This window comes from Pseudophryne corroboree, chromosome 1 (assembly GCF_028390025.1).
Source record: "Pseudophryne corroboree isolate aPseCor3 chromosome 1, aPseCor3.hap2, whole genome shotgun sequence".
Classification (NCBI taxonomy): domain Eukaryota; kingdom Metazoa; phylum Chordata; class Amphibia; order Anura; family Myobatrachidae; genus Pseudophryne; species Pseudophryne corroboree.
The window spans coordinates 1,162,096,902-1,162,112,882 of record NC_086444.1 but is presented as its reverse complement, the minus strand read 5'-3'; positions in this window follow the sequence as shown (position 1 = coordinate 1,162,112,882).

Here is a 15,981-nt window from a genome sequence, read left to right as displayed (position 1 = left end):
AAGTGTCCCCACTTGAAGATTAGGGTCAACGGAGTAGAAATGGCAGCTCTCTTAGATACCGGAATCCCAAGTGACGACTATTCAGCTCACCGAGTTCCGGAAACACTGGAAAGAGAGCAAGATCGTTACACCACCTACCACCTGGCTCACGCTACTGGCCAGCAATGACCAACCAATTCAGTTCCGTGGCTACTGGGAGGCCGATTTGTCTATTGGCGAAGCACGGCTAGAACATCAAGGCTGTTTGATCACGACTTCCTGCAATGAACACCTACCCCCTGTCATTTTGGGGATGAACGTGCTGAAAAGTTGTCCCGATGAGTTGGTGGAGGCCCTCAGGATTGAGATGAAGTCCGCGGCCCCAAAAGAATGGAAGACGATACAATAGGCGATTCGTCTGCTTGAAGGGCACAAACAGTTCACTAACCCCAAAGGAGAGGTTGGCAAGGCCAGAATCACGGACCGCTGACCCATTATACTTCAACCCAACTCTGAACACGTGATATGGTGTAAGGCCAGAATCGGCCCAGGTGGCCAGTGTCCTGGCCACAGCAGCCATTCGCGGTGGCCAGGACACTGGCGAGAGTGGAACGTGGAAGAGTTCCAGTCCGGATATTCAATCGGCACAGTTATCCGATCCGGCTGTTTCAGAACTGCCCAGTGGCCAGTGTGGTGTTGGTCGATTTCCAAGACGTGCTGGGAGAGACCGTGTCAGGAACTCAAAGAAGGTTGACCAGCCAATCCAGCCTAATCAACACAGACACCCCCTGGTGGAAGGAGATCCAGATCGGAGATGCGGATACACCAGAGGACCAATGAGAGGGTGTTATCCAAGTCGTGTGCAGGAATGCCGGGGCTTTCAGCCAACATCCAGCTGACTTTGGTAGAGCAGAGGGGGTGCAACACCACATTCCCATCGGAGTGAGCCCACCAATTAGAGAGACACAGGCCGCTCCGACTGGCCATGTACCAACCGTAACGAACCATGATCAGCGAGATGCAAGAGGCCGGCATGATCAAAGAGAGCCACAGCCCGTGGGCTGCCCCGCTGGTCATTGTCAAGAAGGACGGCAGCCTTAGTTTCTGCATCGATTACAGGAGGTTGAATGCAGTCACCCACAAGGACGCATATCCATTGCCTCGAATTGAGGAGTCCCTAACTGCCATTAAGACCGCTGTCTATTTCTCAACATTGGATTTGACCAGCGGGTACTGGCAGATCCCGATGGCCCCAGAAGATCGAGAGAAAACGGCTTTCACCACCCCCATGGGCCTATTCGAATTCGATAGAATGCCGTTCGGACTTTGCAACGCCCCTGCCACCTTCCAGAGGGTCATGGAACACTGCTTGGGCCATCGCAACTTCGAGATGGTCGTCCTGTATCTCAATGACGTGATCATCTTCTCGAAAACATACGAGGACCACCTGAAACACTTGGAGGAAGTGTTCGGACAACTGACTCGCTGTGGCCTGAAGTTGAAGCCGTCCAAATGCCACCTCCTGAAGCCGAAAGTGCAATACCTCGGACACATTGTGAGCGCTGAAGGGGTGAAGCCAGACTCAAAGAAGATCCGTGTGGTGTGTGACTGGCAAGTACCAAGGACCGTCAAAGACATACGCAGCTTCCTGGGGTTCGTCGGGTACTACCGACACTTTATTGAGAACTTCGCTAAAGTGGCCTCCTCCCTGCATGAACTTCTGCGTGGAAAATCGGGCCAAGAGAGGCGAAGTACCGCAGTGGTCACATGGACCGAAGACCACCAAGTATCTTTTGAACAGCTTAAGCGGTCTCTTGTTGAGGCACCCCTCCTGGCCTACCCTGACTATGAGAAGCCCTTTCAAGTCTATACGGATGTCAGCCACCATGGTCTGGAAGCTGTGCTATTGCAAGTACAGAATGGCCGGGAAAGGGTGATCGCCTACGCCAGTCGGGTCCTCAGGAAAACAGAACGCAATAACGAAAACTATAGCACGTTCAAACTGGAACTGCTCGCCGTGATCTGGGCCGTGACGGCGAAGTTCAAAAATTACTTGGCTGCCACCCCTTTCGTAATTGTCACTGACAACAACCCCTTGGCCCACCTATCCACGGCCCGGCTGGGCGCAATGGAGCAGAGATGGTTGTCACGCCTGGCCAACTTCTGCTATACAGTAACATATCGCAGCAGGAAATCCAATGGCAATGCGGACGCCCTGTCCCGTCTGCCCACAGCGGATGTAGAGGAAGAAGAACGAGATTGGGCTGAAGACATCGAGACCCCAGTCTTCAAGGCCCCTAAAGCACAAAGACGCATGGTCACCTCCGACCCTTTTGTTGTCACCGCAGACCCTTCGCCTGAACCAAGTCTACAAGCCAGGGGGGAATTTGATTGGGAGTCGATCCAAGAAGAAAGCTCAATGATTCGGAACCTCAAAGAACTTCTCCGCCGAAATGGTCGGCTGACCAGAGTAGAGAGAATCAACAGAGATCAAGAGTTAATCAAACTATTGAGACACCGTGATCGCCTGAGTCTCTGACAAGGACTCCTCATTCGCACAAGTCTTGACCCTGGGACCCATCAGCCCATTCATCAGATTGTGGTATCAAAAGAACAAGCCCGCTTCTTACTCACCGCTTACCACAACCAGTAGGGTCACTTCGGGACACAGAAAATGGAGGCAAGTCTGAGAAGGCGGTACTTCTGGATTGGAATGTGGGCTGATGTTGAAAGATGGTGCCATGACTGCGTGAGTTGCAACCTGAAACGCCCAGCCGAAGCCACCCAGAAAGACCCCCTTCACCCGATTCCCAGCAGCGGCCTGGCCGAATTGGTGGTATTAGATCATGTAAAGCTGGAACCAAGCTCCACCGGTGTCCAATATGCCCTCACGATCATGGACCACTATAGCCGCTTCCTGGTCGTAGTCCCCGCACGCGACAACGCAAAGACGACAGCTGAACTCTTCTTGAAGCACTTCGTCTGGCCTTACGGATACCCTGATCGGGTCCTGATGGCCCGGCCTTTGAATCTCGTTTGTTCCACCAGCTATGCTCCATGGCCCTCATTCCGAGTTGTTCACTTGTTGCCGAGTTTTGCTATATTGCGATTAGTCGCTTCCTGCGCAAGCGCAAGGTTCGCAGAGCGCATGCGCTTAGTTATTTTACTCAAAAGTTAGGTATTTTACTCACGGCATAACGAGGATTTTTCATCGTTCTGGTGATCGGAGTGTGATTGACAGGAAGTGTGTGTTTCTGGGCGGAAACTAGCCGTTTTCTGGGAGTGTGCGAAAAAACGCTGGCGTTTCTGGGAAAAACGCGGGAGTGGCTAGAGAAATGGGGGAGTGTCTGGGCGAACGCTGGGTGTGTTTGTGACGTCAAACCAGGAACGAAACTGACTGAACTGATCGCAGTGTAGGAGTAAGTCTGGAGCTACTCAGAAACTGCTAAGAAATTTCTATTCGCAATTCTGCTAATCTTTCGTTCACAATTCTGCTATGCTAAGATTCACTCCCAGAGGGCGGCGGCTTAGCGTGTGCAATGCTACTAAAAGCAGCTAGCGAGCGAACAACTCGGAATGAGGGCCCATGTACGGATGCCAGAAATTGAGCACCACGGCCTATCACCCGCAGGGAAACGGCCTCTGCGAGAGAGCCAATCAGACCATTATAGGGATGCTTCGAAGCCTCTCTGCAGAAGTCCGGTGGCCCACTCTCCAACAGGAAATGACGTTCCTATACACGGAACATTGTTCAACAGGATTCACGCCCTTCTATCGGATGTTTGGGAGACAAGGCAGACTCCCCAAGGACCTGGAGTTGGCTCCAGAGGTGGCCGAACCCAGTACTCCGCAAACTGACTGGGTGCAAGAGCACCAGTACCGCATTGAGACCGCCAGACAAGTTGTAGAAAAGCGTCTGGAAGTCGTACACGCCCGGTAAGAGAGAAACTACAATGCTAACGCACGGCCGGTGCCTCTACAGATAGGTGACAGAATGTGGAGAAAGAAAAACCGCCGAACCAGTAAACTCAACACCATGTGGGAGGCTGTGCCTTACACCATCACAAGTATCCCGACTGATGACCTGTATACGTACCAGATCGAGGGAGAAGATGGTCGACTCAGTACTATACCTCGTGACCAACTGAAGTTGTGCACTTCCGAAGAACCTGTACCGCAGAGAGAGAGGAATCCTGTGGCGGAGGGATGGGAGCCCCAGGGAGGTATACCACTTGATGACTCCATTAAGTTGTTAATATTTATGGGGAGCGCCATCCCTACCGCATTGCCCGGAGCACGGCTCCAGAGTCGTCGGATGATGAACTCACCAGTGACAGGCAATACTTTTCTTCTGGTGTCTCTAATGCTGAAAGTGAATATAATGTAATCGGTGTCAGGAGGTCAGAACATAGCACTAAAGGCGTTCTGCCCTTGTGCTACCGAGAATAGAGTGTGTGATGTACTACATGTAGATATGTTCCTGCCTAAGTTGCTTACCTTTAATTATTGAAAGTTGTTCTCAAAAGACTGTTACTCAGGACTGTTGAGTCACCTTAAGAGACCATACGTGAGGACACGCACAATTCCACCAGGGGAACATGTGATACCCACGTTGGGGTACCCTTGCTGCATATCGCTGCAGCCATAATGACAGCCAGTGCTGCCTTAGAGACTTTTGTGTGGCAGGCACCTTTAGGGTTAAAACCCCTTATCTTGTGCCTGTAACAGCTTAGGGGACTAGGACCCAGTACCCGTGGTACCTGTCCCAGCAGCACGGGAAGCCCGTTCCCGTTGGGATTGGCTGGGGCCGGACGGGAAGAAGGAGGAGGGCCGGTGATAAAAGGGGGCCAGATTGGCGCGCAGGATAGAGTGAGTCCTACCGCTGATTACCGCCGCACGGAGAAGAGCTGCGGCCGCGGCGGAAGTAGCCAGGCGCCGCCGGAGAGAGAGAAGCTGTCCCGTACTGTCAGCGCGTGCAGGAGGAGTGACGCGGCTGCCCAAGGCCCCGGACGAGGCTCTGCTGCTGCGGCCGCCAAGGGGGAGAGCGCACCGAGTGGAGGGACAGTGGCCCGCAGCCTGAGAGGAGACACTGCCGTGCTGTTGAGAACCGGCACCCGACCGCTGCAGCCACCTGCCAGCTGCTGGAGAGAGCTGTGAACCACTGCACTGAAGGGGGAGCCCTACACGGTCGGACACTGCAGCCGCAAGTTTGGAGCCACCAGCCTGCCCAAGACTCGGGGTAAGCCTAGGGGAATACCCCACGCACAGACACCCAAGCCAGCTAAGCCCTCACTCCCCCACCTATGGGCCCTAATAAGATTAAAGACTTCCGGCCTAACCAGCACTAATAGTGCCGTAGCAACCGACACAAGAACCCTTTAATGGAGAGACCAGACAGGGACATAGTAACCCGGTCAGTACCTGCCCGCAGTGTTGTCTCAATGTAAGAAATACTGAAGAGCCTGCCTGAGTTGAAGTCAGAGTTAATGTCCCAGACTGTCAAGTGCTGTTAGTACACTAGAGACATTATATTCCTTATGCACACCAGGCTTAACCCCGTTCCCTCAGGTACATGAATCAGGTCTATCTCTGCGCCCTGGTAAATCCTACTGGCTGTATTTCGCAATACCTAAGACAGGCTTACTTGCAAAACTTGTCCTGCCTGTTACAGTGACACTTCGTGAATAATGCCTTACCTTGGGAGGGGAGGCTCACAGTAAACTAACGTTTGTTTTTTCTGGATAGTCATTACATTGACTCATGCCAGCTGCCACTCCGGGTATATGCAATTGACCCCTATATACAAGGTGACTCTTGTGATTCATTTAAACGCATACCGATGGACTTCTCCGGATTGTGTATAACGTGAAGGTTCTCTTTTATTTGAGTTCATATCGCCATCTAGTGGCGCGTTAATATACTGTTTGAACGTCCCTGAACCCTCCTGGTCAAACGACATTCGGGTTTTCTTCTGACCTCTAAAAAGCACTGAAGTTGATATGTGATAACACTTATGCATAGTATACAAATGATATGTGATGTTCCGCAAAGTGACTTTTGGGATAGAGTTGATTTATTAGCCGGGATTTGAATACAATGAAACTGTGACTTTTCTTTCCCCGAATTTAAATAAACGTGTTGTCACCATCCGTTTGCATTTCCTTGATCTGTGGGGTCCTCCTTGGGGTGATTATTCTTCTGCCACAGGCTCCTGAGGAAGAAGTCGTGAGAGGTCCCGAAGCCGCAAGTGTTGTCTGGAGAAAGCAGGTACAACTCCACTCTCACACAGGGGTACTATTACAACTGCTTTTACTAGCATTGTACAAGGAGACACTGGGGGGGAAGGGGGGTTAGCCCTATCTGCTCGACCCCAAGGGTTTGCTCAAGCCATCAAAAAAGACAAAACCTTACCCCCTCATACGTGGGCATCTTTATTGTCGGGATGTTTCTATCGGTCATGTGACCGCAGGCATCATGACCAACGGTATTTCACCAAACCCACTACAGCAAGAGTCATTCATTCTCCTGTGTGTGGTTGTGGCAGGACAAATTCTGCCAGCCAAATAAGCTAAAGGGCCATTCCACGCTACATATGGGACATTTGTACACGTTTTAAATTTTTTATTATTTTGTTAAAACTTAACAGTAGGAAAGGGTTTTTTTGTTCCATTTAAAAAGATGGATGCAAGATGAGGACTGGTCAAACATTTGGCAGCTGGGTCATAGGCATCCACCAACAATAACCTCAAGGAAATCTCCTTTAAGCTTTATATTAGATGGCAGGGCCGGTGCTAGGGTGTTCGGTGCCCTCCTGCAAACTATAAATCTGCACCCTCTGATACTTTACTAAGGGACATGCCATAATACCCACAGTAGTAGTGCCGCTTATACACATAATGCCCACAATAGTAATGCCCCTTATACACATAATGTCCACAGAAGTGCCACTTATACACATAATGCCCACAGTAGTAACATCTCTTATACGTAATGGCCACAGTAGTGCCTTATACAAATAATGCCCACAGTAGTAGTGCCACTTATGCACATAATGCCCAGAGTAGCGTCGCTTAAACACATTATGCCCACAGTAGTTGTGCAGCTTACACACATAATACATGCAGCGGTAGCACCCCTTACACATATAATGCCCACAGCAGTAGTGCCACTTATACACAAATTATCCACTGCAGTAGCGCCACATACACAAAATGCACACAGTACTGGTGCCACACACACAGACACACACACATCAGTGCCAGCCTACTCACACACTCACACACACACACACACACACACACACCTCACTTACTCTCCCTCCAGGTAACAGCAGCAGCTCATCCTGTTACATGCATCCCTGGCCTGATCTCATCCGTGTAGCTCCGCCCCCAGATAACGCACGGCTCTGCCCCCTTTTCAGACCATGTTTGTCCTTATTGTGAGGGCGCTTCAAGCTGCCAGCTGCTGCTTGACACACAGTGTGACAGGCGCTGCAGCAGCCAGCGGCAACAGAAAGTAGGGATAGCACCTCTACAGCCTGGCACCTTCCTGCCCTGTATCCCTTTGCTGAGCGGGTTGCGCCGGCTGGCTAGATTGTATATGGTCCCTGAAAAACTTCACTCTATTTATCCATCAACCACAGATCTTTGTTGGCGTCAATGTGGACAAAGGGTTCATACTTTCATATTTGGTGGGAATGTCCACTGATCTCTGCATATTGGGATGACGTATTATCACTGACGGGCAGATTGTTTGACATTTACACCTCATGAGGACCCGTTGCATATTTTGTTATGTAAACTATTCCCCGACACTTCTAAGCCATGTAATAAATTATGTGGTCACATATTTAATGCTGCTAAACTTCTTATTGCTACTGACTGGAATGGGTCTGCCACACCTTCTATTGCCGCTTTAATCAATAGAGTTTGATATACCGCTTCTATGGAATACATTACTGCCCTCTTCCACGATAAAATCCCCAAATTTCACGAAGTATGGACTCTTTGGTATTCTCATTATAATAGACGCATACCTGGCCTTGCATACATTTTATTTAAGTTTTTAGGCATTTCTAATTGATTACTAATAGCGCAAAGTCTACTTGTCTATGTATTCACCCCTTTTTACCATATGATAAGTGCTTCCGTGGAACCGCTGCCTGCTGTTCCCTGTCCCCTTTTTTGCCTTCTTCCCTTTCCTATGCTCATTTTCCCAACTTTATCCACTACTGCTTTTTCCAGATGTTTTTGTTTATTGCATTTTATATGAAAAAGAAAAACAGAAAAATGTGGTAGTTTGCGAATATTTACCATTTTTTGGGTTTACTGATACCATTAAATATGTAGTATTGTATGGTTACCCGTACTGCCAGATGTTTTTGATTCTTCATGGCTATGTACTGTTTGCAGCAGTTATATGTTCTTTGACTGTGCAAATGTTTTCTGTCTTTTTGTCTACCTCTACAAATAAAGAGATTGAAAGAAAAAAAAAGGATGGAATGTAATATTAAAGTGCCTAACTAGACTTATTTTTTTTAGGTAGAAAAACAAGCATTTCTGTTATACCCAACACATCACAAAGAGTCCACCACCATTTCGTAAACGATAATTAAAAATCACAGTACAAGACAATGTATATAAACATCTCTGCATTGGCCAACAAGACACTAAAATAAGCATTAGGGTGCTGCTGTAAGGAAGAGAAGGAAAGCAAATGATTAAAAATGGTCCTGGTTGTGAGAGCTTACATTCTAAAGGAGAGGGGCAGACAGACAAGGGTGACACAGATGAGGCAGATAGTAAGCATGGAACAGAGGCTTAGGATGAGAGATGGCTGAGGTTGATGAAGTGGGTTTTGAGAGCCCGTTTCAAGTTTTGTAGAGAGGTGTAAAGTCTGATGGGGAGAGGTAGAGAATTCCAGAGATAGGGAGCAACACATGCAAAATCTTGGAGGTAGTAATGGGAGGAAGTAATCAGTTGGGAGGAGAGGCGGTATGCATTTGTGGAGAGAAAAGTGGGGTGGGAATGTAAAGGGCGATAAGGTCAGAAATGTAGATGGGAGAGGAATGGATGAGGGCCTTATAAGTGAAAAGCTTGAATTGGATTCTGAAGGGGAAGGGGAGCTGGTGTAAGGCTTGTAAGAGTGGAGAGGTGGAAGTAGTACGTTTGGAGAGAAAGATGAGCCAGACAGCAGCATTGAGGGTAGATTGGAATGGATAGAGGCCAGAAAGGAGAGTACAGTAGTCCAATCTGGAGATGACCAGTGAGTATTTGAAGGTCTTAGTAGCCTCCATGGCGAGAAAGGGTCTGATCATGGAAATATTTTTGAGATGGAAACGGCAGGACAGCGAGAGGTACTGAATGTGTGATTTAAAGGAGTCAAGGATAACTCCAAGGCAGCATACTTGGGGGCATTCGCTAGTGTGTACAGAAACTCTACTACATCCTCAACCTGTACACACATTTCCAGCAGGTTATGTGCTCATGCACACAAGTTTCAAATACACAAGCCCCAAACTACTAGAATGCCCAGAGCAGAACACAGACACCATCTCAAGCACATGCACAACAAAGATTGCGTAGAACACGGAGTGAAGACAGCACAGAGTGTTTCCTGTGCAGTGGGATAGCACAAAAGCGAACTACAGCACACATAGGATACATACTTATGTAAGAAGCAAGCATGGATTTATTAGGCTTAAAGGTGCAGAGAAGTTTATGGAAATACAACGAATACATGAGGTATTGTGGAAAGTGACAGTAGATCCTGGTGACAGTTCAAACCCAGACAATGTAGAGAGAGCCATGGGTATTTATAGCTAAAGTTTAAAGCAACATATGTATTGTATAATACCCTTTTCATGCCTTTCTCTCTTTCTCCCTGACACCCTCTCTCTCGCTCCTCTCTCTTTCCCTCTTTCTCCATGAAACCCTCTCTCTCGCTCTTCTTGCGAATGGGAAGATATCACCTAAGACATGTGGATAGCACTGCAGACAGTGCACCAGGAGGGAGGTCTCAAGAGAAGAATAAATTTAAGATGTGTAATGTACAACACCAAGTGTAAGTGACTACGCTGACAAATGATCTCTGTGGGAGTGCAAATATATAATGAACAGATTGCTACTGTACAACAATGCTGCTTAACTTGACACTTAAGTTTGACTTCCTAGTTGTGGTATTTAAGCAAACACGGAAAAAGTAAGTCACAGTCAGAGCAAAGTTACTACAGTTCCAAGAATGTGTGCCCTGTCAGTCAAATGCTGAGACTATTGCATTGGATACTGTGACTTGATGCCCCTCGCTGCCTGCGCCAAGTGATCACAGACTTGTTTGATACCATGGTACCTGGGCCAATAGGGAAATCCCTCTTACTGTCAGTAACCACCTATTACTGACTCCACCCACTGTGCAGTAGGAGGGTATTTTGATGCTGCCACCACCAGGGCCTACAACCGACATCTGGAAGCAAAGGAATGTGAATCCTGTGCAAAGTAAGAACTGCAACAGCCAAGATGAATCAGCACTGAGTGTTACAGATAGCCACAGAAAAATATTGCTGGTATATCAATTTGGAGCAGCAAGGCATTTCAGCTACGTTAACCAAATGTGACCTTATCACAATCAAAGGTTGAAACAATTAAAGCATGCTCGAGAGTTGGAACAAGAACAATAGTGTCAGAGATCCAAGACATGCTGAAGGTATCAGAAATGGTAATGAATCAGCCATCAGTACCAACAGAGAGGCCACAAAGTTAATTTCACTAAAGGAAAAGTATAGTCATAGCTACAGGCACAAGATGACAGCAATTGTACATCCTTGGTATACTGCACTGTTACACAAAGATGACAACTGAATCACAGCCACTGGAACTCTGGAATAGAAGATTTGGTCACCTTGGATACAACAGTGTTCAGAAGCTACAGCATAAGATGGTCACAGCACTGTCAGTAATTAACACAGAGAAATGGATAAGTGACACTCCAACTACAGAAAGTAGAGGCGGTTAAGCCCAAGCCAAGAACCTCTACCAAGAAACAAATGAGGACTTTCCTTAGGCTGTCAGGCTATTACCGCTTTACCTTTGACTGAGACCCTTAAAAAGGCTAAGCCAGAAATAATTCTCTGATCCAAAACAGCTGAGATAGCCTGTGAAGATATGAGAAGGACTCTGTGTTCCAATCCAGTCTTACAGGGACATAATTTCCAGAAACCCTTTATCCTGTAAAATGACGCCTCCATGAGGTGTGAGCTGTTTTGTCTCAGTCCATTGCGGGTAAGGAGAAGCCTCTACTTAAGTCGGAAATTACTGCCACGCAAAATGAAGTACACTGTAGTTGAGCTAGAACGTTTGGCGATAAAGTGGGCAGTAGAAGCCCTAAAATATTATCTCCTGGGAAGTGAGTTTGTCCTAGTCACAGATCATGCACCTTTGAGGAGGATGCACCTAAACAAAGAGGTCAACCCCAGGGTTACACGTTGGTTCTTGACCATTCAACAATCCAAATTTGTCGTATAACATCGACCTGGAGCTCAACATAGAAATGCGGATTCAGCCATTGGGCCTTTTTCTTGTCAGATGATCTTTGGTGAGAGGGGATTTTTGGACCAACCCAGATATATATCAGCCTCTACTATTTTACACCTTGGGAGATCCTAGTGGAAAGGACTGACATTTACATTTTTTTTTTTTTAAATAAAGTATTTTTATTTCGAAGGAGAGTAGTTTGCATACAGACATTGCATAACAGGAACACATTGACATTTACATTTTTAAGTACTATAGGTCATTGTACTGTATTAAGGTTACATTTATAAGTAGGTCATTTTGCTGTATTAAAGGTAAGAAAATAATCACATGAAAGGTGAGCCTGTTAGTGCTATAGTTAAAAAATGCAGCCTGAATTTAGTTTGTTCCCAGGCCAATTGCTGAATGATCCAGACAGTATGAATATTTATTATGTATATCGCATTAGCTTTGCATTTAATTCAGATTAGCATTAGGTACTGTATACTAACCAACTATGGGCAAAGCTTATTTATATGTGTGCCAAAACTCCTAAAATAACTTTAAAGAGCTCTGCCAATAAAATAAAATGTTCTCCTTAGCCTGAATATATTTACATCGGTATGTGGTACATAATGGATTCAAGCCTACCAGACACACTGTCCTTCATTATAGAGTTGGACCAAGGGCATAGCTACCATAGGTGCAGGCAGTGCAGCTGCTATGTTGCCCAGAGCTGAGAGGGGCCCACCTTCCCTCTCAGAGTTACATGTGTTATATATATTTTTCACCATTGGGTGGTACATAGGGGCACTTACACATGTTTGCCTTGGGGTCTGTAATATATCTAGGTATGCCCCTGGACAGAGGCTGGCTGGCAACTTTTAGCCTAGGGGCAAGTCCAGAGCACTGGCCCATAAGTAATGGCGCCATCTTAAATGGAGTTTTTTCTGTTTAAAAAATATTTATTAATAAAAAAAAATTAGGCCTGGTGTAAATTATCCCAAAGATACTTTATTATAAATTTGTCAGTGCAGCTGCGGCTTCAGCAGAGCTGTGTAGTGCAGGGGTGGCCAACCAGTCAGTGGCAAAGAGCCAGAAAAGATCTGTAGTCAAGGGTAAGAGCCATATCATGTGCGAGCAAAAATGGGGGCGTGGCATAGTTGTCACAAAGCCACACCCCATTTTTATGCGCACACCTTTCGGTTTGACGTTTGTAGGAGTATGACTTTGTGTCATAACCCCATTTTTAGTCATGTCGTACAGTGCCACATACAAATAAAGCTCCTGTACAGTGCCACATACATATAAAAACACCAAAAAATGGGTGCCTCCACAGTGCCAAATACATATATGCCTCCACAGTGCCAAATACATATATGCCCCCACAGTGCCAAATACATATATGTCCCCACAGTGCCAGATACATATATTCCTCCACAGTGCCAGATACATATATGTCCCCACAGTGCCAGATACATATATGTCCCCACAGTGCCAGATACATATTCTCCTCCACAGTGCCAGATACATATATTCCTCCACAGTGCCAGATACATATATTCCTCCACTGTGCCAGATACATATATTCCTCCACAGTGCCAGATACATATATTCCTCCACAGTGCCAGATACATATATGCCCCCACAGTGCCAGATATGCCCACAGTGCCAGATACACGTCCCCACCAGTGCCAGATATGCCCCCAGTGCCAGAAACACATGTCCTCCCAGTGGCAGATATGCCCCCAGTGCCAGATACACGTCACCCCAGTGCCAGATATGCCCCCAGTGCCAGAAACACATGTCCCCCCAGTGCCAGATACACATGTCCCCACACTGCGTCCCCCCCCCCCAAGTGCTGCCCACCGCTGCGCTGCTGCTCTGCTGCTCTGCTCAGCCTGCTGCTTGTGAGGGGAGGAGAGCGCAGCGTGCGCCTCTCCTGCACCTCAGTCTCCACTCTCCGGCGGCGTTCATTCTCTCTAATTAGGCGCCGGTCAATGAGCCAATCAAAGTTTGCAGACCGGCAGCTAAGACTCCTGATTGGCTGCCTGTTCGCGAGCTCTGATTGGCTCACGGGCCGGCGCCGGGCACTGCAGACTTGGGCAGCGGGAGGCGCCGCTGGAGCTTACGAGCCGCATGCGGAGATAGTAAGCCGCATGCGGCTCGAGAGCCGCGGGTTGGCCACCGCTGGTGTAGCAGAAGGTGGTGGCCAGCCCGTGACCCTTGCCAGTAGTGTGGCCCGGGGGGCACATGGCACCCTGCCTCCCGGGCCAGCCCGCCTCTGCCCCTGGACCTGCTCATTGTACTGTGATATAAAATGATCTGGAGGGCTTCATAATGTTACATAATATGAACTGATTCACTGTAATGTGGCACAGTATGAAGTGGAGGCACTACAGTGTGGTATACCATGAACTGGGCCACTGTAATGTGGAACAATATGAACTGGAGGCACTATAGTGTGGCATAATATGACCTGGCAGCAGCACTGTAATGTGGCACAGTATGAGTGGAGGCATTGTAATGTGACATAATATGAACTGTGGACACCGTATGTGATAATGTGAATTTGGGGTACTGTGTTGCATAATGTGTATTAATTTAACAGCCCTACAATGTGACATAATGTGAAGAAGAGCACTACTATTGTTCACATATAAGCTATGGTACTTCTATGGGGCATAACATTAACAAAGGCACTACTTTGGTTCAGACAATTAACTCATACGCGCACACAGGGGGGGGGGGGGGTCCTAGAAACCCCCCCTGACCGACGATCTATCACGCAACTGACCTTTTTTTTTTTTTAAATACAAAAACGACTACCGTTGCCCACCCAGCGACCCTCAGCACTTGTGAAACAGACCTTGCTGCCGCCGAGTTTAGTGTGTGTGGGAAGACAGTCCGACCATCACCGCTGCCTACCCTGCTCCTCACCTCTCTCAAGCAGCACGCAAGAACAGCCTGGGAGGAGCTCTTCCCCCTACATGCAGCCAGGGGTCAGCTCCCAGTTCTAACATCTCAGTGTGAAGTAAACGTAATGGAGGCGGCTGCTGATGCAGCATTCCTGGGGGAACTTTTATTATCCCCACCACTAGTAAGGCCCCGTCAATGAGCCCTTAATGGTCTAAATGGTCCACAATACGGGGCTGCTTGCAGACACCTCAGATTGGCTCCCTGTGGCTGGCCACCAGTGAATCTTCACAGTCACAGATTAAAACAATAATAATAATTCAGGGCTGCATACTGTCGCCTAGGCAAGTGCTTCTCTCAATGTTTGGTCCATTTTACCATGGGCTCCTCTTCTCAAGGGATAGCATCCCCTCCTTCTTGGGGCTCTTGGGACTGACCGCAGCTCTCTGCCTCCTCAAGTGGAGCACACCCCTACACTGTTATGTCTTAGGGGATTCATGAAGCAGTGAAAATTGTGGAGTAGTTAGCCAGTGGAAAAGTCGTCCATGACAACTAATCAGCATTGAAGTAGCATATATCATTTGCATACTTTGCATTTGTACGGAGCAGCTGATTGGTTGCCATGGGCAACTTCTCCACAGGCTCACTTCTCCACTCTTTTCACTGAATTGACCACTTTATTTTCACCTTTGTGGAAACTCCAAAGGACTATATATACAGGCCCGGCGCCCGCCGCTCAGCAAGGGTATGCAAAGCAGGGAGGCGCCGGCCAGGAGAGGCGCTCTCCCTGCTCTGCAACCCTGCTTTTCTCTGTCCAGTGTTGCTGCGGTCGCCGCTGCGCCTGTCCCGCTGTGTGACAGGCAGCGGCGCCGTCAGTGTTAACCGCGGCTCCAGTGTTAACCGCGGCTCTACTCTTCAGCCAGATCTAAGGTGAGAGGAGGGGGGGGGGCGCAGGCCTGCAGCTCAGCCGGAGGGGACGCAGAGACGCTGGCAGATTGGGCAATAAAGTTAGCAGGCCCAATTGCCGTATGTTGCCCCGCCCCCAGTCACTCTCCATGTTATCTTACTGCAGCCTGTAGAGTGGAGGAGCTCTGAGCTTCATTCTCACAAGACAAAGCTCCGCAGGTCACACTCGAGTGACTGACTGCATCTCTGGCTCTGTCTCTCCTGATCAGCACAGGGGTAAGCAACATAATCCCCCTTACCACTAGTTACCAAATACTAATTTACAGTATACAGAAGGAGCATAGAGGAGGGTCGTGGGCTGAGGGTTGTTGCTGAGACTTCAGAATGACAGGTGCATGTAGCCCCTGCTACATACACCTTCCAACCCTGCACCCTGATACTGCTCTCACTAAGCACTGCAACTGCATCTCTTCCCCGTGCCACCCTTGTACCTGTGACTGCCCCCATGCAAAGGGCACCCAGCAACCTGTAACTTCCACTTTTGCACCTCCCCTGCAACTATGACATCAAACCCCCACCTCCCGTTCTTCACTGCATACTGTAATTGCTCCCCTATACCCTATAACTGCCCTTCACCTCATGCAAGTGACACCCCCTTAACCCTATAACGTCC